The sequence below is a fragment of the Panthera pardus genome, unplaced genomic scaffold (genome assembly GCF_024362965.1).
Source record: "Panthera pardus isolate Hobbes unplaced genomic scaffold, ASM2436296v1 HiC_scaffold_13, whole genome shotgun sequence".
Lineage (NCBI taxonomy): Eukaryota > Metazoa > Chordata > Mammalia > Carnivora > Felidae > Panthera > Panthera pardus.
In genome coordinates this window covers 201,843,058-201,868,010 of record NW_026526688.1, presented here as the reverse complement: position 1 = coordinate 201,868,010, position 24,953 = coordinate 201,843,058, and the positions used below count along the sequence as shown (strand labels likewise).

At 58.1% G+C, this 24,953-nt stretch overlaps 1 long non-coding RNA gene across 1 annotated transcript; it reads left to right on the top strand.

Moving 5' to 3' along the window:
* The first annotated feature begins 1,650 nt into the window (after positions 1-1,650).
* Positions 1,651-2,907, top strand: LOC109269732 (uncharacterized). Its single transcript, XR_002081240.2, has 2 exons — positions 1,651-1,780; positions 2,385-2,907. It is a non-coding gene; the product is annotated as an uncharacterized LOC109269732 (long non-coding RNA).
* Positions 2,908-24,953: the final 22,046 nt, after the last annotated feature.

Sequence of the window (24,953 nt, the reverse complement as noted above, 5' to 3'; positions counted from 1 at the left end):
TCGATCTCACCTCCCCCCACACCTGCCTGCCGCCTCCTGGCTGCTGCCCCAGGCGGCCACACCTGTGCTCCAGTCCCCACTGTTCTTGCTTGTTCTTGGAAGAAGGGGATGATGCTCCGGGAGCACCTGCTAAGTGCTGGCCCCCTGGAGGCACAGCTCCCGTGATTCCAGAGCGTCCACCACCATCCGATGAAACTTCTCTCAGCTCCTGGAAGATCCCGTGCTCCCCTCTGCCCGGCTTCTGCCTGGACCATCCACGCTGCATTCCCTGTCCCCCACCCCTGGAGGTGTCCTACAGGCACGAGGCCACCCCTGCCACGCACCCACAAACTCCCAGGGCCGTCGGGACTGCTCACCCGGTAGACCTTCCCAGAGCGCCTGTGCGAGCCGAGGACGAGCCGTGTGGAGCGAGGAGCCGGGCAGCACTGGGCCCGCGTCCCCCAAGGGACGCAAGGCCTCCTTCCTGCCCTCCCAGCTGTCTCCCCGGGGACTTCCCCGTCCGTGGTCCCTCTCTCTCCCGACCCCAGCTGCAGCCACAACACCAGCTTCTAGGTCCCGGGAGGTCGTTCCGCTCAGAGCTAACCGGGGACGGTGGCCACCTCCGTCTTTGGCACCCACGGTGGCCTGGAACATTCCGCATTCTGGGAGTGGACTTCAGAGGTGCGGAAGGCAGGGTCCCGGATGTAAATTCAGCAGCAACAGGCAAGCAGGCAGGAGGGGTCCAGGGGCCCCTTCGTGCCATCAGGGAAGAACCTTGGGTGACCTTGGAGACCCTCCTTCCCTCCTGGGGCCTTGCTTTTCTCATCTGGGACAGGAGGGCCTGGGGCCAGAGCAGGGTCTCCCGGCTCAGGCCCGGGGGATGCTGGTGCCCCTGAGCGGAGCCCGGCGTGGTGACGTTCGCGACGGACCCGCACGTGGGTTTCAGACTTCCGGCCCGGGAAGATTTCTCCCCAGAACTTTCACCCAGAAGAGGCCACTAGGGGGTGAAAATGAACAAAATGAGCACACTTAACACCAGACCCGACAAACACGATCTCTTATCGAGTGGGTGTCACGGGCGCACGGTGGCACGGCCGGTCCTGGAGCGCTTTACCCAGCGGAGGCAGCGCCCGTCCCGCGAGCCGCCCGCGGCGCCCCCCTCGGTCGCCCGTCTGTCCTGCGAGCGCTCGTCCTTCTGTGACTGGCCTGTGTCACTCGGCCGAGGGTCCCCCAGCCCCTCCACGGTGCCGCAAGCGATAGAATTTCCCTCGGAGGCTGAATGCCGCCCCCTTGTCCGGACGGGCCGCGCGGTGGTGCCCCCCCCCCCCACCCCCGGCCACAGGCCCCCCGGGCTGCCCCCCACGACTCAGCTGCTGCGAACCTGGGCGGGCGAGCCTGTCTTCGAGCCCCTGCTCTCAATTAGTTCGGGAACACACCCAGACGTGGAACTGCCGGGTCACGTGGTGATTCTATTTTTAATGTTTCAGAGGAAGGCCGCGCACCAGTTTACGTTCCCGCCAATGGTGCTGGAGGGTTCCGGCGTCTGGACGAGCTGAGCGCATGAGGGAGGCTGCCGGGGCAGCACGTGCAGGGAGCGGGGGCTGGATTCGTGCCCCGACCGCCCCGCCCCCCATTCTGACGCCAGGGTGGCCCGGACGCCCCCTCTTTCCCTCCCCCGGACCCCGCGTGCCCACGGGGCTGTCCGGGTGCAGGGCCCCCGCGTCCAGAAGGACTGGACGGAGAGGCACAGGTGCTGGGGGCTGTCATGTGCCCAGGACCCCACCTGGAGGGCGGAGCAGGGGTACAGGGGCCCTGATGGCCACAAGCCCCGGTATTTCCCTCCCTCCCTCCCTCCTTTCTCCTTTCCTCGCCCCTCCTCCCTCCCTCCCTCCTTCCCTTCCTTCCTTCTTCCCTCCCTCCCTTTTTCCTTCCTTCCTTCTTCCCTCCCTCCCTTTTTCTTTCCTCCCTCCCTCCCTTCCTTCCTCCCTCTCTCTCTCCCTCTCCCTCCCTCTTTCCTTCCTTCTCCCCCCCACCCCAACCCCACTCCACCCTCTCCCCTCCTCTCCCTTTTCCAGGGGTAAAATGGTGACATTCTTCAAAACCGTGTCTGACCTGGAGTCCAGCGGAAGCCCTCTGAAGTGGGATTTTCTGCCTCCCCTCCCCTGCCCCCCCCCCCCACACCCCCACCTCATCTCCCTGAGTTCGGACAAGGCCGTTCAGAGGCCTGGCTTGTTGATAAGCTAAGGTTTTTCTTTCACCAAACCTCAGGACACGGGGACAGAAGTCCCCCTTCTTGAGGTTCTGGAATGGGGGCGGAAGTCCGAGGGCATCTTGGGGACTTTGGGACGAGCCCGTCCTTCACTTCCCATCTGGTGAGCGGTTCTCTCTCTCTGTCTCTCTCACAGTGCTGCTTCCCTCAGGACAGTTACCTTAAGGAAAATTCCGCCTATGAGAGATGATGCCACGGTGCGATTTGCCTGCCTCGGGCAAGATCGGGTTGGACATCGAGGTGCCCGGGACCCCTCCCCGCAGCAGCCAGACTCCCCGCGGCGGAGGGGGGCCTGGGAACGCAGGGGCGCCCGCTCTTGGAGGTGAAAGCCCACGTGTCTCGAACTCGCCTCCCCCACCCCAAGCTCGGCCAAACCGGTCTCCCGCTCAGAAGGAGGAATTCGATCAAATGTTAATCCTCTCCACATGTAGAATATTCCAGATAGCCCCGAGCTCATAGTGCCTTTTGAACTTGTGAACAGAAATTGATTCAAGGTGACGAATTTGTAATCAGTTTATGATTGATGGGCCGCGTTTCCAGAAAGGCAGCTCTGTGTCCTTTCCTCCTTCCCGGGAAGCAAATGTGTTTCACTTTATCTGCCCTCATCTCAGGACCCGGAGGACCAGGAGAAAGAAAATAAAGTCAACTGCAATATTTAACTTGTATTAGAACAGATGCCACTTAATTAAGGGATCAGTGGAAAGGAAGTGTTAAAATGGAGCCTCGGCTACTCCCCTCCCCGTCTGGACAGAGGGCAGATCGGATGTTAAACTATTAGCGTGATTAGGTGAATAATGACTTTGGACCTAATTTCACTGGATTGGAAAGAGAGCAGGACAGGATGAAAACAGAAACATCTGTTTGAATATTCTAATTTCAAAGGGTAATTGCGGAATTCCCCGCGCAGGCCGCCCCCACCCCTCTCTCTTCTTGTCTTCCTTCCTTTCTTTTCTTTCTTGTGTTTTAATCGAAACTGCCTTGAAGTGACTCGGAGTTCAGCCCCAGCAAAGTTCAGCTGGAAGGTTCCCAGGGCAAGAGCGCGGGGGGCGCTGGCCGGGGCGAGGGGAGCGGAGGGGAGCCGGAGGGCTGGCCCGCGGGGCGCGGGTGGGGTCTGACCCGGCCCTGGGTCGGGGCGTCTTTGAGAATCCCACGGGGCCCCGCGCACCTCCACGCCCCGCGTGGCCCAAAGCCTCCGTCCGGCAGGTTCTCAGGCCTCTTCCTGCCGCCCGCACGCTCCCCCTGTCTCCCGATGCTCCCCAAACCCAGGCCCGAGCCCCACCGAGCGAAACTTTTCTGTAGCTTCCGCCGGTGTCTTTGGCAGAAAGACCCTTCCAAGGCCCGGTTCAGGCGGCCCATGTGACGCCACTGAGCTGACATCGACGGGAAAGATCGCGCCTTGGGCCGCTCACCCTGCTTCCTCCTGGTCCTTGTCCGTGCGGTTCCCCCGCCCGGACACCCTTCCTGGCCCTTCCCGGCCCCGAGAAGTGTCTGCTGGTCCCCGAGGGCCAGGCCCTCGGGGAGACATGCCCCAGGAGCCTCGCTGGGGGCCGCAGGAAGGGAGGATAGCTGAGGATCCTTGGGAAAAGGGAGGTTACAGAGACCTAATCCCAGTGGGGTTGTGACAGGCTCCCAGCTGGGCCAGCCTGGATGGCAGCGCAGGAGGAAGGACGGCGGGCTGCAGCACAGGCGGGGCTTGTGCAAAGGCCCCGGGGCGAGCTCAAGCCGGCACTGAAATCAGACCCTCATGGGGCAGGTGAGCGGGCAAGGCCAGCAGAGCCCCCGCTAGGATGCAGGGGGCAACTGGGCTTTGTCCTCAGGACAAGAGAGACCCTGAAGGGGCTCAAGGAGGGGAGGGGGAGGGGGCAATCTCCAATGCTGGAAATCAGAGTTGATCTTGGCAAAGATCACAGACACACGGTACAGACTTCCAAAGGGCAACAGGAGGGGTGAGGCCTGTTCGTCCCCGAGCCGCAGCCGCCCCTCCAGTTCCCTTAAGGCCAGCCTCTGGGACCAGCGCCTAGCTTCTCCCGGGTCTCTGTCCAGAGACAGCTCGTCGTTTTGGAGCATGCCTGTATGAACCCGCCGTCTCCGTGCTGGCTGGTTCCACACCTTGCTCTCTGCCCCTATGTGCCATGTGTGTGTGTGTGTGTGTGTGTGCACGTGGCTGTCCACCGTGCACCAATGTGCCTGAGAGGCCACTGCAGCACAGGACACGAGCCCCGCGGTGGATGGAGCTGAGCTTGGTCAGGCCGCAGGGGACGGGGACACTAGCCAGTTCACACCCTGAGTCCCTGCTTATCAACGGTCTGTGCAAATGCGAGCAGGGTCCGGGGTCCCGCTTTGGCTGGCAGGGCAAGAGCAAGGGAAACACAGGGCCACGTGCTTGTGGGGGCAGGTGGGAGCAGCCAGGGGGGCTTCAGGGGGAGCGACAGTTGACTAGTGAGCATGACCCCCGACAGACATGGCAAGTGCCTCCGGGGATCACTGATCCCCTCGTGCCCAGCGCAGAGGGGCCCACAGCTGCTGCCGGGGACTTCCTGTGCCCCAGCCCCTCCCCTGGCTTGCCCGCCATCCACGCGGGACACCAACACGTGCCCGCCTAGCGCCTTCTTTCCCCTGCCCCCCACGCTTCTCTTGCACTCGCCCCGCTCTGTGCCAGGCTTAGGTGCCAAGCAAGGCAGAAGGCAGGGTGGCCTCTGGAGACGCTCCTTAGGCCCGAGAGGATGCCCTTTCTTTCCAGGCGAGGCTTTCAGGTGGTGAGAGCAGAAGGCCCCCCCCCCCCAGTCTTGTTTTAGCTTCTAGAAGGTCAGCAAATGCTTCTTAAGCACCTACTATGTGCCCACCCTGTGTTGGACACCGAGCCCCTCTGGACGGCACGGTGGCCATGTGACCCGGGGATTCACTCCCGGGATAAACGCACCGGGGCCGCCCACACCGCGGGATGGTACCGGCCGGGAGAAGGAATGGGGTGCTGATACTGGTCGCCACGTGCTGGAACCTCACTTCACGCTTGGGGCGCCTGACGACTCAGTGGGCTAAGCGCCCGGCTCTTGATCTGGGCTCACGATTCGTGGGTTCGAGCCCCGCGTCTGGCTCTGCACTGACCGCTGGAGCCTGCTTGGGATTCGGTCTCTCCCTCTCGCTCTCTGCCCCTCCCCCCATCAAAGCAAATAACGAAACTTAGAAAAATCATCACGCCCAGTGAAAGGAGCCAGTCACTAAGGGCCACGTTGTGCGGTTCGTGCGCACACAGTGCCCAGAACGGGTAAGCCCAGAGAGAGGGTGGATCCAATAGCCACGAGGACTGGAGGCTGGGAAGACGGGGGGGTGACAGCTAAGGGGTAGGGGGTTCTTTCTGAGATGAGCGCCCGGCTGGAGGACACCTCCCGCCCCCACCCCGGCCCCCGGCCCAACTCCAGCCGGGCGAGAGCCACAGTCCGTGGACCCACGTGTCTCTCCAGGGCGGTGGTCCTGATGGACGCCACGGCCCGGAGTCAGGCACCAAGCCGGACCCACGCTGCGGGCCACACATCCTGGGAACGTGAACAAGCAAGTGAACGGGAGACGCCAGGGTGCCCGTCCACACCATCCCCCACCCGGGCCGGGCACCGCCGACGACACCTGGGCTCCGGTTCAGCCGCTGAGAAGGCGGCTGCGGAATGATCGTGACACTCGAGCGGAGATGCCAGAGAGGGACTCGGCCTGCAGCAGTCCCAGAGGGCTTCCTGACAGAGGAGGCGCTTGACCTGTGCCCCTGGTGAGGCAGATCAGGGGACAGTCCAAGTCACCACCCTACCCAGAGGAAGCAGGGAGGAGACAGGAGACTCCGGGGAGGTCACTTGCCCCCACGCCTCTCCAGCTGGCCATCTGCGTGTGGCCGCTTCCTGCCCCTCGGAGGGAGGTGTTGAGACACGCGTGTGTGGCCCTTCCGTGGAGCGACGGGCACCGGTCTGGGAGGACGGACGTCACGTAAGGTTCCCTTGCACCCCTGCCCTGGGGTCGCGGCTGCTTAGCTGGCCTTTGATTTTTTTTTTCAGTTGGACTGTAAATTGTTTAGAAAAGTGTTTCCCTCCTTTCATTTAGAAAGCGTCTTCGTTATGGGGCGCCCCGGGGGGCTCGGTCGTTGAGCGTCCGACTTCGGCTCAGGTCATGATCTCACCGTTGGTGAGTTCGAGCCCCGCGTCGGGCTCTGTGATGACGGCTGGGAGCCTGGAGCCTGCTTCCGATTCTGTGTCTCCCTCTCTCTCGGCCCTTCCCCTGCTTGCACTCTGTCTCTCTGTCTCAAAAGTAAATAAACATTAAAAAAGTAAAAAAAAAAAAAAAAAAAAAAAGAAAGTGTCTTTGTTAACAGGACGGAGTGGGGCGCGGGCACCGGCCGTGCTGGGGTTTCACGGAGCCTGCCGCGTCTGCGAGGACAGGCGACCCCTCCGTGTGGGCCACGTGGGTGTGCATGTATGCAGGTGCGTGGGTGTGTGTGCAAAGGCACGCGGTGCACTTACATGCGCCCGTCTCGGTGTGCGTACACGATTGTGAGCACACGCGTGTGCATGTGCTGTGCAAGAGCATAAGGACGCGTGTAAGCCTGTGCGCATGTGTGTGCGATAGAAAGCCCCTGCACAGGTGGACTCCTCTCCTCCCCCCCCCGGGAACCCTGTCCTTGATTTCCTTGGGACTTGTGCGCACGCCATGACGCTCTCGCGTACGCACGGCCCTCAGCAGCGGCATCTCACGGAGCCTCCCGCCGCCGTCCCCCCTGGCAGGCTGGGTCGATGTCTCTCCCTCCGCTGATTCTCTGGAGAACACAGCCAGGGCTCAGAGAGGGCAGATCACCCTCCTGACGGCCCACGGCAGCAGGTGACAGGTGGGCCAGGAGCCCACAGACCTCAGATGCCTGGACCCCCCTCCCCCACACAGGTGTGGGAACTTCCCGTTGGCCCCGCCCACCTCGCAGCCAGAGGTCACCGCTGGCTCTCCGGGGAGAAGGGGATCCTCCCGCCAAGTCTCCGCCCCGCCCTTGGCATTCCTGGGCTTTCTACCAAGCCCTGCGGTCGCTTTGAAGTTGGCCCTTGAAATCTGATGAGGCTTGACCCACCTCTGGATGCATCTCCCTTCCAGGGTGCCGTGGCTGGTCCTGCCTGCAGGGGACCGCCTGCACCTCCAGGACGGGGTTCCTGGGTCCACAAAGCCCCGGAGCCCCCTCCAAGCCAGTCGAGCCAGCAGGAGAGCACTGGGAAATGGCCCGCAGCACAGGCAGGGCCTTCATCAGGCAAGCTCGGCTCCGGCCGACCCCAGCCCGCCCTCCCGGTCACACGCCCACTTTGCCAACCTGGCCCTAGTCCCCCGCTGACCTGCACTGGGGTCACCAGGGAGACACAGGAGAGCCCTCTGTGGCACTTCCCTCTGGGGACGCTCCCTCCGTTTGGGAATCTCTGCTCCCTTCCTTTCCTCCCTTCCAACTCTCCGGCTGCCCCTCCCTCTCCCCTCCGCAGCCCACCTCTCACACGGGGCGGTTCTCGGGGCTCCTTCCCTCTCTTCTCTGCTGCTCACCTGGGGCCATCTCCTCGCCCTCCGGACTTCGTGTCCTGGAGCTCCAGCCATCTCCTGGGCTCCTTTACCTGGATGTCCCGCTGGCCCTGCCAATTCACCCAGTCTGAAGGCCAGTTCGCTTCCTTCGCCCCCAACTCTCCAGACCTGCGCTTCCCAGCCTCCCAGACGGCATCGCCAGCCTCCCTTGTTCCCTCCCCTCGATGGGCACCCGCTACCCCCATCTCATCAGCGACAAGTCCTGCGGCCCCAGCCCGGCTCCAGAGGCTCTGGGTTCACCCTCTCCTCCCCACCTGCCCTGCCCCGTCCGGGCAGCAGCCCCTTCCCTGCTCTTCCTGCCTCCGGATGGCGCTCCTGTAATCCATCCTCCAGGCGTGCGGCTATGACGGAGAGGTTTGTAGTAGACTGACATCTAACTGAGAGCAGCTAGGAAAAAAAAACCTATTTTTAAAATGCCTGGAGGCATCAGAGTGTCCCCCAAGCCACCGGGGCTTGAGATGCAAGATCTCAGACAGACAGAGACTGCGGGACGCACGATAGTTTTCCCGTGGGGGCGTTTGACAGACCCTTAAGCCGCTCAAGAGGCAACGCCCAAAAAGGGAGCCGTGGAAAATCGGAACAGGGTTTTAGCGTTACCATCCTCAAAGGGGAAAATCTGATGTTCAAGGTCCCCCAAAGAGTAGGAATCCCAGAAAACACCTCAAGTTCTCAGTTGATACCCGTGGTGGGACGTAGTCTGGAAGTGAGGGTGAACCAGAGGGAAAAGCAAGGTTTGCAAAGACCGTAATCCAGCCTGGAGCCGGCCGGTTCCCCGACGGTTAACGTCTACGTCCTCCCAGTCTACTCACCCATCGGAGGACGCAGTAAACCCTCTCTGGAGGACGAGAGCACCAGCCAGAACCTCCACAATTCGTCATTCCCAAAGCCTTGCGTTCAATTCGAACTTACCAAGCAAAATGAGAAGCACGGTCAAGGGAGGAAATGGACAATAGAAACAGACCCACAACGACCATGCTGCTCTCGCCTTGCGGTTTCATAACTGTGACTAATATATTCAAGAAAATCGTTGACAAGAGGGAGAATTTTCGCACAGAAAAGGAATCCGTAAAGAGTGTTCAGTAGAGGGGTGCCTGGGTGGCTCGGTCCAAGTTTGGCTCAGGTCATGATCTCATGGTTTGTGGGTTCGAGCCCCGCGTCTGGCTCCGTGCTGACAGCTCAGAGCCTGGAGCCCGCTTCAGATTCTGTGTCCCCCTCTCTCTCTGCCCCACCCCTGCTCGTGCCCTGTCTCTCTCTGTCTCTCAAAAAAATAAAATAAAACGTTAAAAAAATTTTTTTAAGGAAAGGAACATTGAAGAGAGGTCTTCGGGCAGAAGAAGCCAGCACAGAAATACAGAAATGAACGAAAAGCTGCAGAAAGGGATCCAAAGAGAGTATGTAAACAATAGCCATTTATAAGTGGAATTAAAATGAATATTAACAGTAACACATAAAGCAGGGAAAGGATGAGCGAGTTAGTATGTCTTCTAGTATGTCATAGCATTGTCTGGGGAGGGGTGAACGTACCAGTTTGAATTTGACTTTGGTAAATCAGGAACACAATAAAGAAGAGGAAAAAACATAAAACGGGAGGGACAAACGGAAAACAAATACGAAGATAGTAGATCTAAATACCTTAATGATTCCATTAAATATAAATAGACTGGTATTTAATAATTACAATAAATGTAAATAGACTAACAAGCCAAAGACAAAGATTGGCAGACCACATTCAAACACATACATTGTAGAAAAGACACGTTAAAATATAAGCATATAGGGGCACCTGGGGGGCTCAGTGGGTTGGGCATCCGACTGGCTCAGGTCATGATCTCGCGGTCCTTGAGTTCAAGCCCCGCGTCGGGCTCTGTGCTGACAGCTCAGAGCCTGGAGCCCGCTTCAGATTCTGTGTCTCCCTCTCTCTCTGCCCCTGCCCTGCTCTCACTCTGTCTCTCAAAAATAAAATTAAAAATAACATTAAAAAATTTTAAAAGACAAGCCTATAGAGAAGTCGAGGGTATGGAAATATGATTACTGCACAAACCGTAACCCCCCTAAAAGTTGTCATAACTATACTGCCATCAGATAGAATAGTCTTTAGGGCAAATTTGTCACTAAGGATAAACGCACGATGATTAAAAGGTCGTTCCACCAGGAACCCAGATTTATTTCTGCGCATAACCATACAGCTTCAAAACACAATGAGCAAACATTGATGGTAACGAAGGTGTGGTCAGCCGACTTCCATTGTGGCGGCATCCGGGGCCCAGCTGGCGACACCCTATCCACACATTGGCCTGGGGGTCTGCCAGTTCCAGCCCTGCTCACCCGTGACCTGGTCGCACCTCTCAAACCCCAACTCCCCTACCATAGCCACACCGGGCTCCACACGTCCTGAGAACATGCCGGGCACCGTCGCGCCCCAGGGCCTTTGCCCAGGTGGCTGCTTCTTCCTGCAACACTCCGCCCAGGTGCTTCCTTTGGCCACTTGAAGTCTTGGCTCCTTGTGACCCTACAGCCCACCCCCACCCCCACCTTCTGCACTGAGGCCCCGCCCCCCGCCCCCCCCCATGTCTGCAGTGGCCGTGGTGGCTTTGTTAGGCACCTGTGTGTCCACGAGGCAGCATCTCCACATCCTTGTTCTCCAGCGCACCTGCAAGCTGGCATGTGCTGGGCATCGGGCAGGGGCTCCAGAAGCCCCTGTGGGTGGGTTGACGAGGACACCAGAGACGGAGCTGGGAGCACCAGCAGGTACGACCCCCACCAGAAGTCTTCCTGTTTCTCGTTCCTTTTTTCTTTTTTCTTTTGGGCAGAAGCATGAGAACACTGACTTCTATGCTCACTCTTTCAGCGTCTCTCCATCTGTCACTGTGCCTCAATCCTAGTCACAAACAGTGACAGCTAGAACGATACCGATCGCAGATGTGGACACCGGTGGCCTATCCCCAGAAGGGGACCTCTCTGCCCAGCGTCCCCGGGGGTCAAGTCTCGCGGCCCGGGGAGCTGTCTGTACCACCCTGACTCCACCTGGGGGGCGGGGGAGGCAGGTCAGGGTGGGCATAGGTGCTTGGGTGTCCCAAATGAGGGACAGAGCCGGCAACCAGACCAGGATGCCAGCCTCCTGATGGCTACGGGCCCGTGCTGGTGACGCAGAGGTCCCAGGCGAGTAACCATGCCCCCACCAGGGACATGGGCAGGGCTCATTCCAGAAACATGCTGCCAGGTGGACAGAGGAGGGTCCTAGGCTGGGGCTGCGGGTGACATCAGCCAGCTTACCTGGGCCTGGGGAACAGCGGGAGCCCCCCAGTCTCGGATGGGGCCTCTGACACCCCAGCAAGCAGCTCACCGTGGACATTCGCTCCGGGCAGTGCAGGGGGGGTAGGGCCATCCCCGTTTTACAGGTGAGGAAACGGGGGCAGGGACTACGTCTGCAATGGCATGTGCTGAGGGCCACGGGGCGTCCTTGGCCTTGCCCACCTTCTGTGCCCAGCCGTCTTTTCAGACTCAGACGGCAGGTCTGGGAGACTGACCCCCCAAGGACGAGCCTCCCTTGCCCCCCTTGTGCTTCCAGACGTCCCAGGGCTGGCCAGCGGAGGAACCCCCCCAGGGCGCGTCTGCCTGTCTGCTTGCCCCTTGGGGACAGGGCCCTTTCAGCCACCGCCCCACCCCCCACACACGCCAGCACTCACCCCTGGCCCCACACACAGCAGGTCCCAGCAAACACTTGAAATAAATGAGTCTTTTAAAATCAGTTCCCTTCCACTCATCGCGGGTAGATGAACGCAGCCACGTGCTTCTTCGCACGTCCTCTGTGCACACACACGAGTGCTCGCACACACAGGGCACAGCTAACGTTGGTTGTAAGCGTTTCCTTTGAAGCTGCACGAGCGTTTTCTTTTTCAGTGACGCCCGCTGGGGTTGCTGGTTTTCTTGTCATCGTCCTGGGCGTGGGACAGGAGCAGCCAGACTACGTCCCCTGGCACACCTCGGGGAGTCCCTCCCGAGGGCAGAGCTGTGCCGCCCCAGGGGCCCCGCCTTCCGAGCGCACACTTGAGGAGCCGGGTCCGGGCGAGCGGCCTGCCCAGGGCCACACAGCCGGTCACGGTCACGGTCACGGACAGAGCCGGGAGTGGAAACTGGTCCACGGCCTTCCTGACAAACAGTACCGCCCCCTGACGTCTGCGCCTAAGAAAAGTGTGTGATGATAGGAAATCATAGGAAGGGAGTTTTCCCCTTGTTAGTGTGTTCTTAGTGGAGAAATTGCGGGATATGTTGAGAGTATTTTCTGGGAAGAAGACGCTGTGAGAAGGGAAAGGAGAGGCTCCCTCCCCTTAGCTGATGGCTGGTCGGGAGGCGCGCCACATAGTGGCCGCGTGGGGAGTGCAGGCCGGGCGCAGGGAGAGCAAAATGAAGTCACAAAGACAGAAAAGGAAAGGAAGCAACTCCCACCGAATTCCCCCCTCTCTTTCCTCTTTAATTCTCTCTTCTGGGGCTCTCTTCCTCTGTGTGTGTGCTGCAGAGACATGCAGGTGCGTCAGAGAACGGGAGACAGAGACAGTCGGGGAGGAGGACAGAGGACAGAGACAGTCGGGGAGGAGGACGGAGGACAGAGACAGTCGGGGAGGAGGACGGAGGACAGAGACAGTCGGGGAGGAGGACGGAGGACAGAGACAGTCGGGGAGGAGGACGGAGGACAGAGACAGTCGGGGAGGAGGACAGGGGACAGAGACAGCCAGGTAGGAGGACAGAGGACTGAGAGACACAGCCGGGAAGGAGGACAGGGGACAGAGACAGTCGGGGAGGAGGACAGAGAACAGAAAGAGACAAGGGAGGAGGACAGAGGACAGAGACAGTCGGGAGGGGAGGAGGACAGAGGACAGAGACAGCTGGGGAGGAGGACAGAGGACAGAGAGGCTGGGGAGGTGAGGGGATCTGTTCACACAGCGCACCCCAGGCCCTTTCCCATGGCCCGAGAGCGGTCCCCTTCCCTCGTGCACATCCCAGGACGCTCATGTCCGGTGGGGACAGAGCAGACTGAGTCTCCCCGTTGTATCCAAGTTCTGGCCCCACCACAGAAACGCCTGTGTCCCTGGAGTCCCCACATCACCTCTCTGAGCCGCAGTCTCCTCCTCGGTGATGTGGGCATGGGCCTCCATGCCACGGGAGTTTCATGAGACACAGGTGGACTGGCCCCCAACAGGATGTGGGCACAGCAGCGTGGCCGCTCCCGAAAGCGGCCAGGGGTTCCGACAAGGGCTGATCGGGAAGACACAGCAGGACCTTCCAGATAAACTTCCCTCCTGATCGATACTTACTGCTGATGGCTCTTTTCAAAATCAGCGCCCTGCGACTTGGCCTGCCGTGGTGGCCGTTTGACTCTATGCATGTGACAAAATTGCGTACAACTAACTGCGCTCACACACACACACACACACACACGTGTGCACACACACACGCGCGCAGAGCTGGCACAGCCTGAGAGAGGAGGGAGGACGGTGTCCCTGTCAGTGTCCCCAGCGGCTCTCGTGCTCGCATTCTTCACGAGACCACGGGGCGGGGGAAGGGGAAGGGAACACGGGTCCCCCTGTCCGGTGTCGCACAGCTGCGTGTGTGCACGCTGACCTCAAAACGGCGAGTCCGACGACGCCGTGATGCACGTTCTGCACGGTTTGTCCTCGTCGCCGATGGCTTCCTGAAAGCTTCTTCACGCGGGAGTGTCTGGGTCTACGGGCGAGACCCAATCGTGCCATGATGCTCCCGACCAAATCGCACGGGAGAAGGTTCCACTCTACCCTCTGGGCCCAGAAGCTCCTGACATGCCGACTCCCCTGCCCCCTGCTGGCAGCCGTGGCCGACGCGCCCTGGCGATGTGAGTGCCAGACGCGGATTCAGATGCGTGGTGCGAATCGCGAACGTCGGCCCTCACACACCTGCTGATGTGGGTCCAAACAGCGTCCCCACGTGAGACGGTGTCTTATGTTCACAGCTGATGTGGACTCGTACAGATGGACCCTGGCCTCGGGCTCTGAAGCGTGTCACCACCGATTCAACGTCCATGGAAGAAACTTCTCCCGAATCTGTTGTTCCAGCAACACGAGGTTGCCGGTGAGCTGCCCGGATCCCACACCTTTGCGGCTGGTGGCAGCCCTCGTGGGGAGGATCCTCCCGCCCCTCCCCTGCAGAGGAGGCCTCCCCCCACCAGCCGCGGGTCCCCCCGGCTGATCTGAGTGGAGGTCCCCCTCGGGCCGCCCATCCCCTTCTCCCGTCTATTTGCACAGAAAGATGTGGGGGGCCAGGCCAGGCCCTCCCCGGGCAGGGGCCGCCGGCTGTCTTGGGCCATCCCGGCGCTCTTACGGCTGACGCGTGGCCTTGGTTCCCTTCCCTGGCCACCATCTGTGAGGGAGCAGGTAGGAGCTTAGGGGAGGGAGAAGCCTCTGAGGACCGCAGGCTGATGAGCAAGCCCCAGACCAACCCGGGGCCCGCACGGGGGATTGGAGAAACCCCGGTGGAATAATCCCCAGTCTTGGACACTGGAATGAGGTGGACCTTCTTGCCCACGGTCACCGTTTCGTGATGGATGTCTTTGCAGAAGTCCTGGTGGGCCGGGATGTGGGACAGGCGGCTGCCTCCCTCACGGCCCCAGCTGTTATGCCATCTTGGAGGTATGGCCACTCCAATTTCTAAGCTCCATGTGGTTGGTCATGGTGAACTCCACTCAATGTTTCACCAGATCTTTCTGCAGCACAGGACACAGGGCATTTCTTAAACTTCTAATACACTCTTCCTCTGTCTCTTGATGCCCAGTTCTCTCTCCATCTCCCTCTTTCCTTAACTATCATCCATCTTCTCCATCATCTCCTTTCTCCATGGTCTCGCCTTCTTCATCATCCCCTTTCTCCATCATCCCCCTTCTCCATCATCCCCCTTCTCCATCATCCCCCTTCTCCATCATCCCCCTTCTCCATCATCCCCCTTCTCCATCACCCCCTTCCCCATCACCCCCTTCTCCAACATCCCTCTTCTCCATCATCTCCCTTCTCCATCATCCCCCTTCTCCATCATCCCCTTTCTCCATCATCCCCCTTCTCCATCATCCCCCTTCTCCATCATCCCCCTTCTCCATCACCCCCTTCCCCATCACCCCCTTCTCCAACATCCCTCTTCTCCATCATCTCCCTTCTCCATCATCCCCCTTCTCCATCTCTCCCTTCTCCATCATCCCTCTTCTCCATCATCTCCCTTCTCCATTATCTCCCCTTCTCCATCATCCCCCTCCTCCATCTCTCCCTTCTCCATCATCCCCCTTCTCCATCATCTCCCCTTCTCCATCATCCCCCTTCTCTATCATCCCCTTTCTCCATCACCCCCTTCTCCAACATCCCTCCTCTCCCTCATCTCCCTTCTCCATCATCCCCCTTCCCCATCACCCCCTTCTCCATCATCTCCCTTCTCCATCATCCCCCTTCTCCATAATCCCCCTTCTCCAACATCCCTCTTCTCCATCATCCCCCCTTCTCCATCATCCCCCTTCTCCATAATCCCCCTTCTCCAACATCCCCCTTCCCCATCACCCCCTTCTCCATAATCCCTCTTCCCCATCATCCCCCTTCTGCATCTCTCCCTTCTCCATTATCCCTCTTCTCCATCATCCCTCTTCTCCATCATCCCCCTTCTCCATCACCTGCCTTCTCCAACATTCCTCTTCTCCATCATCTCCCCTTCTCCATCATCCTCCTTCTCCATCTCTCCCTTCTCCATCATCCCTCTTCTCCATCATCCCCCTTCTCCATCATCTCCCCTTCTCCATCATCCCCTTCTCCATCATCCCCCTTCTCCAATATCTCTCTTCTCCATAATCCCCCTTCCCCATTACCCCCTTCTCCATCATCCCCCTAATCCAACATCCCTGTTCTCCATCATCTCGCTTCTCCATCACCCCCCCTTCTCCAACATCCCTCTTCTCCATCACCACCTTCCCCATCATCCCCCTTCTCCATCATCTCCCCTTCTCCATCACCCCCCTTCTCTATCATCCCTCTTTTCCATCATCCCCCTTCTCCATCACCCCCTTCTCCATCACCCCATTCTCCATCATCCCTCTTCTCCATCATCCTCCTTCCCCATCATCCCCCTTCCCCATCATTCCCTTCCCCATTATCCCTCTTTTCCATCACCCCCTTCCCCATCAACCCCTTCTCCATCATTCCTCTTCTCCATCATCCCCCTTCCCCATCACCCTCTTCCCCATCATCCCCCTTCTCCATCACCCCCTTCCCCATCAACCCCTTCTCCATAATCCCCCTTCCTCATCATCCCCCTTCTCCATCATCCCCTTTCTCCATCATCCCTCTTCTCCATCATCCCCTTTCTCCATCATCCCTTTTCTCCATCATCTCTCCCTTCTCCATCATCCCCCTTCTCCATCATCCCCCTGGTGAGAACCTTCTTCCTGGATTGCAGATGGCCACCGTCTCACTGTGTCTTGCATGAGTTCACCAGGGGGAGCTCTGTTGTCTCTTCTTACAAGGGCAGGAATCTCACCATGAGGCCCACCCTCATGACCTCCAATACTATTTCACTGAGAGTTAGGGCTTCAACATAGAAATTTGGGGGACACAAACATTCAGTCTATAGCAGCGATGCAGTGGATACTGAGGTAAGCAAAGGAGACCAGGGTCTTCAACCAGGGAGCTGACATTCTGGGAACCTTCTACAGAGAGAAAGCAGTTTGGCCAAGATTTCAAGTGTCTGTTTCTTCTCATGACATGACATTTCATCCCACATGACTTTTAAGTCATGATCTTGTTTGATTCTTTGAGGGGAGCAGGGAAAAACTTACCATTCCCCTTATGTAGATGAGAACATCTTAGCCCCTTCCCTAGAACCCAAACATGGTGGAACACTCCCATTAATCCACCTAGCCATCCATTCTTCCTTCCTTCCTTCCATCCATCCATCCATCCACCCATCCATATACCATCCATCCATCCATCCATCCATCCACTTATCCACCATCCATCCATCCATCCATCATCCATCCATCCACCATCCATCCATCATCCATCCATCATCCATCCATCCCCCCATCCATATATCCATCCATCCACTTATCCACCATCCATCCATCCATCCATCCATCATCCATCCATCCCCCCATCCATATATCCATCCATCCATCCATCCATGAATTTATTGAACCAAGATTTCCTGAATGATGACCAGGATCAAGACCCTCTCCCTCCTTCACCAAGTCAATGGCAACTCTCAGAATCTCCTCCATTTGCTGCTCTGCGAAGCCTCTCTGAGGCCTAATGGAGTCTGGGCATTTGGGCCCCTCCACACACCGCCAGGCTGCTGGTGGCCATGATGACCATGCTTAGGCCCTGCAGATCTACTCCAGAAAATCCCCCCATCCAACAGCACCTTTGTCTACAGCACACAGCAAGTTTCCCAGCTCTGGGGGGATCCCCAGGACCCCCTTTTACTCCTGAGGCTGAGTGGGTGAGGGTTCCCACCGCAGGGAAGGGGAGAAGTGTATGCCTTTTCTTCCCGCCCATTGCTTCATATGCTGGGGCCTGAAAATTGATCTTCCATAAAAGAGGGCCCAGCCGAACTCAAAATGGGAAACAGACCCTGGGCAGCTAGGGAGCAGCCAGCCCAGACAGCCTGGGATCAAAGCAAGCTTGGCTGTCCATGAGCCCCAGCACGGTGTCTGGTTATCAAATTTGCACTTGGCCATGTCTCTCTGCTCCCTCTCCTGGAGGAAGGGAAGACCCAACCAAGCCCAGAAATGCCCCTGGCATGGAGAGGCCAGAGCGACTCCCCAGGCTGCCATTCTCCTGCCTCTTGCGCAGGCACTGTGGTGAGGGCCTCGTTCTTTAAGTGCCGGCTGTATGCCCAGCACTTTACATTCAGCAAGTGCAGCCTGCACTACAACTTGGATGAGTGGGTGCAAGGCAGTGTCCACACTTCCCCCATCAGGAGACCGAGTCGGCCACCCAAGTTCCCAGGGCCAGCATATGGCAGAGCTGGGACACGGGCCGCCGAGGCCAGTGGCCTTCTGAGGTCTGACACTGCTTATCCATGTGGCTTCATGTCCTCCCGAGTCGGGATCTGAGAGTCTGGGTACCCTCGTGGGATCAGGGCCTCTGGCGGGAATAGAACGCAAGGAGAACCCACCACCTGCCCTGAAGGTGAAAAGGGAAAAAAGAGAGAAGAAGCAGGACACCAGGTGCACACCCTTTCCATAGATAGATCTCTGTATCAGCTAGCTTCTGCTGCATAACAAGCCACTCTAAACTCAGTGGCAAATGACGATAGCCATTTCTTGCTCGTGTGTCTGTGGTCTCGGGGGTGCCTGGGGAGCTCTGCTGATCTGGCCAGCCCGAGCTGAGACAGCTGCTCTGCATGTGGGTCACCCTCAGCAGGCCAGCGAGGGCGTGTCCTCGTGGTGAAGGCAGCGGAGCCCGAGGGAGGCAGAAACACACAGGGCTCCTGGAGGCCGAGCCTCGGAACTGGCACAGTGTCCCTTCTACTTCATTCTGTCGGTGACGGGAAGCGCAGGGCTGACGGGAGCCACAGGAAAGAGCACCACTGAGTCACACGGCAGAGGCCGGGGGAGAGGACACCCGACGCGTCACCCATCAGGGGTCCGTGGGGCCCGAGGTCCGCAAACCGCTGCGGTTGCCTTTGTCCCCTGCCGATGCCAGAAACCAGGCCCCACCGCGGCACCCCGGGCCAGAGATGCCCCGGCCCCCTCCTCCCCTCCATCTTGCCTGTTCACGTGAACGCCTGCCGCGTCCTGCCACGTGGCGTCCCAGCCCGGCTCGGCCACTGACCCGCCCCCTGCGGTGACCCCTGGCCCCTGTCACTTGACCAAGCGTGACTCGGCCATCTTCGCCGAGGGCTCCCGGGGTCTGCGGACCCGCCGCACGTTTCCTGCCTCCCCGCCCCCGCTGGGCCCGGGGCTCCGCGAGCGCCCGCTGCCCGGCTCCGTGATAGCTGAACTAATGATGCCGCCTCGGGCTTCACCTCTGCCGAGCTCGGCCTCGTCCATTATCGGCCGAGGGTGCCTGTCATCACGCTCCAGGCGCAAATCAGAATCAAATGTGGTGCCCGAGACGGCGAGAACGCTCCATTTCACATTTGCAAAAAATCTGGGAGGGGGGCACAGCTCTCTTCTGTCAACTTGAAAGGGAAGGAGAGGCGGCCAGGAAAGGAAGAAGCTGTGATAATTCTTTAAAACTTTGTTTTTCATTTTCCCCTCCTGGCTCCTTGGGCTCCACGAGAGAGCAGGCCGAATCCCACAAGAAAGCGGGCTCGCTCAGGGCCTAAGCAAAGCCACGTGTCTTTGTAGCTCTTTAGATGTCTTGAAATGTTTTTCAAATGTCCGGGCCCCCAAATCCCCAAATATGCTTGCTGGGGAGCGCCTCCCCACCGAGGCTGGGGGGGCCCGTCCGTCAGAGGCACGGCAGGGCGGGCCACATGCCCATCGCCTTTGGGATCCTGGAGGCCGACACCATCCGCCGACGGCCCCCGGGGGACACTTGGCTCCTGGAGCCTAGGTCACTCCTCCCGAGGCAAAGAGGCGAGGCGGCCCGGGGCACCACGGCCGGAGCCCCACACGCGCGGGGCCCCTCTGGAGGGCCCGCACCTCTGCCCACCCGGGGCTCGGGCCTCGTGCGGCCGGTCCTCACCCCGGGGCTCCTTCTGCTTCTCCCCACACGCCCAAGGGGACAGGAGGCACCGCGCCCACAGGATGCCTCCACTCGCGCCCAGGCAGCTCGTCCGTTGACTTCAAGTAGGCGTCACAGAGTGAGGTGCTGTCCCTTGGTCTCCAGGGCGCCCGGAGCTCTTGCGGACTTATCCTGTGACCGTTGCATCCGGGAGTTTCCTTTCTCTCCTCCTCACCCTCCCTCCACCCCCAGGGCCGGCCTGGAAGGTCGCGTCCCCTGGACTTCTGTGACCTGTGCCTTCCACTTGGGTTTGGGCAACAGGGAGCCCCAGTGGGGATCGGAGCGAGGGAGAAGAGCAAGGCCAGGGTCCTCAGCGCCCTGCGTGTCCCGTAACCGAAGGTCGCACTGTCTCCTGCTCGTCCCCCCCCTCCCCTCCTCCTCCCTGGCCTCTCGCCAGGGCTGAGATGACTGTCCTCCCCGTCCCATCAGGCCAGCTCAGCGGCTGCCATTCCTGACACTAAACCATCCTGTGGTCCCCCTCACTCACCCCTTTGTCCCTTGGCCCCTTCTGGTGACCTAAGTGTGCCGTCTGACCATGTAGTCCCTTGATGACTCACCTGTGTCTCGGAGAGCAGGGAGCCCTGGCGTGGCCACCGGGGGTCCTGGCTCAGCCGCCGTCCCGGTGGAGACCAAGCACAGCGGTCAGACCCCGACTCGGTGAGCCTCTGTGAGGGCGGCTCGTGAACCCAAACCAGCCAGGCCCTCCGCACCCATCCTCTTTGTTAATCCCCACAACACAACAGCCAACTGATGGGTCTCGGTGTTTAGCCTGTGAAAAGGAGACACAGAGACGGAGCAGTTTCCAAGCTGTGCAGGTTACGGCCCCGCAGGCCGACCAAGGTGAAGAGTAAACACTGAGCAGGCGAGGGGCTGTGGTGGGGAGCTAGCTAGGCTGCTCGGGAGCAGAGAAGCAGGGACCAGCGTGCGAATCCTAGCTCTGCCCCACCCGCTGTGCAACCCTGGGCAGGTGTCTGAACGCCTCTGTGCTTCATCCTGTTTGCCTGCACAGCAGAACAGGGAAGTCCTGCCCAGCCTTCTTTCTGGGCCAGGATGTCGTGCAGGTCAAACGAGGAAATGATTGTAGGTGCCCAAACCCCGCCTGGGAACGTCGCCAACGCCATTACTCACGGCCGTCAGTAGGCGACCTAGGATTCCAGCCCCTTCTCCCCAGGTGCCATCACGAGCTCACAGAAGGCACGCAGGCCCCTTTTCGGTTAGCCCCCTGCCAACGGCCCCGACCGCGCCACCCCCTCCCCAACCCCCCTTCCTGTGCATTCGGTTCATCACAGAGCACGGAACGAAGTGCCAGCTCTGCAAATGCACAAGTTCTAGAAGAAAATTAGAGAAAAGCATAAATAAACACAGACAAGCAAATTCGTAGCAGGACGCAAGAGCACGTGCATAGGAGAAAAACAATATGCTGGACCCTGTCAAAGTTTTGCTTTGCAAAAGACGCTTTTAGTTTATGTTTTTAAGTGTTTATTTATTTTTGAGAGAGAGAGACAGAGAGAAAGAGAACGGGGGAGGGGTGGAGAGATGGGGGTGGTGGGGACAGAGGACCCAGAGTGGGCTCCGTGCTGATAGCAGGGAACCAGACGCAGAGCTCGAATTCAGGAACCGGGAGATCATGACCTGAGCCGTAGTTGGTCACTTAACCCACTGAGCCACCCAGGGGCCCCTGCAAAAGAAGCTCTTAAGGGAAATAAAAACCACAGGCCACAGATTGGGAGGAAAGATTTGAAATATACATATACCCGGTAAAGAACTTGTATCCGGAATATATATTAAGAAAAGTCCGTGGGTAATCAATAAGATAACCAAAATTAAAAATGGGCCACAGAGGGGCCCCTGGGTGGCTCAGTCGGCTGAGCATCCAACTCTTGATTTCGGCTCAGGTCGTGAGATCTAGCCCAGCATCAGGCTTCATGCTGAGTGTGGAGCCTGCTTAGGATTCTCTCTCCTCTCTCTCGCTCTGCCCTTTCCCCACTCTCTCTGAAAATAAGTAAATAAACATTTTAAACGATTATTAAAAAAGAGCAAGAGATTTGAACACCTAACGAGAGAGGATGTATTAGCGGCCAACGCGCAGGTGAAAATGCAACATTGTTAATCGTTGGGAGAGCGCCCAGCAGAACGCAAGCATCTGCCAGTACACTCCCACAAGAATGGCTAAGACAAGAGGCTGACAATACCAAGTGTTGGCAGGGATGTGGCACCACCGGGGCTCCGACACCCTGCTGGGGGCGGGGAGGTTGCAGGTAGCAGGGCCTCCGTGGAACCAGCCGGGCAGCTTCTTGTGAAGTGAAAGATATCTCCCCTACGATGCAGCCGTTCTGCTTCTGTCTGTTCGCACATGAGAAATGACATCCCGTATCCACACAGAGACGTACACGCGAATGTGTGCAGCAGCATCCGATGGTGGCCAACTGCGTTTGGGGTTTTTTCTTAACCGTCATGCACTCGTGAATCTAAACTTTTTTTAAAACTTCTTTTAATGTTTATTTATGTTTGACAGAGGGGGGGGGAGGGGCAGAGAGAGAGGGAGACACAGAATCCGAAGCAGGCTCCAGGTTCCGAGCCGTCAGCACAGAGCCCGACGCGGGGCTCGAACTCACGAACGGTGAGATCGTGATCTGAACTGAAGTCGGACGCTCAGCCGACTGAGCCCCCCAGGCGCCCCCAATGTTTTTCTTAGATGTTTTATTACAAAACATAATATTTACCATTTTAATCACTTCGAAGTGCACAGTTTAGTGGCATTAAGTATATTCACCTGTTGTACAGCCGTCCCCGCCTCCCTCCAGATCTCTTCCATGATCATTTCCACACAGAAATTTCCTGTCCCCGTTAAACACCAACTCTTCACCCCCCGCCCCGGCCCCGGCCACCATCGTCATTCTGCCTTCTCTCCGTGACTCTGGCTGTTTTAGGAAACACATCTGTATAAGCGAAATCACACAGTACCTGTCCTTTTGCGACTGGCTTATTTCATGGGTGTAAGGTCCTCAGGGTTCAGCCATGTGGATGGAGGCGGGTGTCAGAATGACCTTCTTGTTTGAGGCTGAATATTATTCCTGTGTGTGGACATTCCACCTTGTGTTTATCCACCATCAGTCGGCATCATTGGCGGGCTTTGGGTTGTTTTCGCCTTTTGGCTACAGTGAATCATGTTGCTGTGAACGTGGGGGACAAATATCTATTTGAGACCCTTTCAGTTCTTTTCTGTTCTACCCCGGAGTGGAATTGCTTACTTGTGATTGCACTTATATGAGGCGCTTAGAACAGTCAAAATCACAGAGCAGAAGAGAGTAGAATGGAGGTGGCCAGGGGCTGAGGACGGGGGTGTGTGGGGGTGTGACCGTTTCGTGGGGACAGGGTTTCAGTTTTACAAGATGAAAAGGGGAGCGCCTGGGTGGCCCAGTCGGTTAAGCGTCTGACTCTTGATTTCGGCTCAGGTCGCGATCTCACGTCAGGCTCTGTGCTGACAGTGCTGAACCTGCTTGGGATGCTCTCTCCCTCTCTCTCTGCCTCTCCCCTGCTCGCACATGCTCTCTTTCTCTCTGTCAAAATAAATAAATAAACTTCAAAAGAAAAAGACGAAAGGCATTCTGGGATGGATGGTGGGGGTCCCTGCACAACGCTGTGAATGTGTTTAATATCTGCGGACTGTACCCATTAAAAATGGTAAATTCTGTGTTCTGTGTATCGTATCTCAATAAAAAGCAAATAAAGCCTCTGAAAAGAAAAAGGAGCGGAACTGCTGGACCATATGGTAATTCTGTGCTCAGTTGTCTTTCAGGAGCCGCTGCGCTCGCCACAGCGGCCACACCAGCTCACGTCCCCGCATGGCACAGGGCTCCAGTTGCCCTGCACCCTCGCCAACGCTGGCTCTTCTCCGGGTTTGGGTGAGAACCATCTTGATGAGTGAGGAGCGGCTCCTGAGCCTTTCTGATGTGAACTTCACAGTCCTGACACCTTCCTCACCAGCAGGTTTGACAAGACGACCCAGGCTCTGCTGAGTTTTTCCTCCCCCAGACCTGGAATCAGCTGCTCACAAGCACCAGACCAACGAAGGGCTCACTGCCACCTGCCTGGCCACTATTTTCACGCCTTCTCCGTGGGCAGGAGTCAGGAATTTTTCCCTTCCAGATAAAGCAGCTCACGGGATTCTTCTGACACTTTGAGTTTAAAACCACAACTAGAGAGTTTTTACCTCATCCTTTCTGTCCCACATCTGTGCCTCCTTCTCCCCATTCCAGGCCTGACTCTCACCAGCACAGGGAATACATCTGATGTAGAAAACCACACAATCATCTCAGCTATGATTGGCCCTAAGTATCAGCAAAAGGATTGCCAAAAACAGCTAGAGATAGTTCTGCAGTGTTTTTGTGCTCAAGATATGCCACAGGCGGAATTTTTGTGTCCTCCTCCCAAACTCGTATGTTGAAATCTTCCCCGCGATGTGATGGCAATTGGAGGCGGGGTCACTAGGAGATGCTCTGGTCGGGAGGGTGGTGCCCCAAGAACGGGATTAGTGCCTTTAGAACAGAGGCCCCCGGAGAGCCCCTCGCCCCTTCCTCCAGGCGACCACACAGCGGGAAGGTGCCCTCTGGGAGCCAGCAAGCGGGTCCTCACCAGACGCCAAATCGGCTGGGACTCCAACCCAGAAGCCCAGGCTCCACAATTACAAGAAATACAGGCCTGCAGTTCCTAAGCCCCCCAGTGTGTGGCGCTCTGTCACAGCAGCCCGGAGCGACTGGGATCAGGTACGTCCCACCAGGGGTACACAGTTAAACTACTGTGTTTTAAAGTCACCTGCAACAGTTTCTGTCTGTGAGGCTCCTCCCTTCCTCGGGGTCCTGCAGGCGAGCCTCTTGTTCGAGCCGCACGGCGCTGTGTGATCGCCGCTGTTTCCTAACCACGGGCAGAGGTGCAGGTCTGTAGGGTGGGAGCACACAAAGCACGCGACCCTGAGTGTCCGTGTGCTTTTAGGTAAATGGTACCAAACCATACGCACTTCTCCCACCTTGCTTTTCTTCACTTATCAACATGTGCCCCAAATCACCCCAAATCACCCCCGTTTGGGGCTTCCATTCTGTCCCATTTGAAACACGATGTTTGTGTGACCACAAGTTTTCTATATAAGTAGTCGTTGACTGTGTGGTCTGTACTACTGGCTCTGTCTTCTTCCCTGCGTTTTTTGGTGTTTCTGAAGTCCTTGTAGCTGGTGAGCTGTGTGGTCCAGTGCCTTCCATCACTGATGGTGCGATAGGATTTGTCCAGTCCCCTTGGTTTCAGGTATTCACCGTTGCCACTGGACCACGCTCACCAGTCATCTTCCCCAGAGTGTGATTTGAAGTAATACCTTTTTATTCCCAACTAACAAGTAC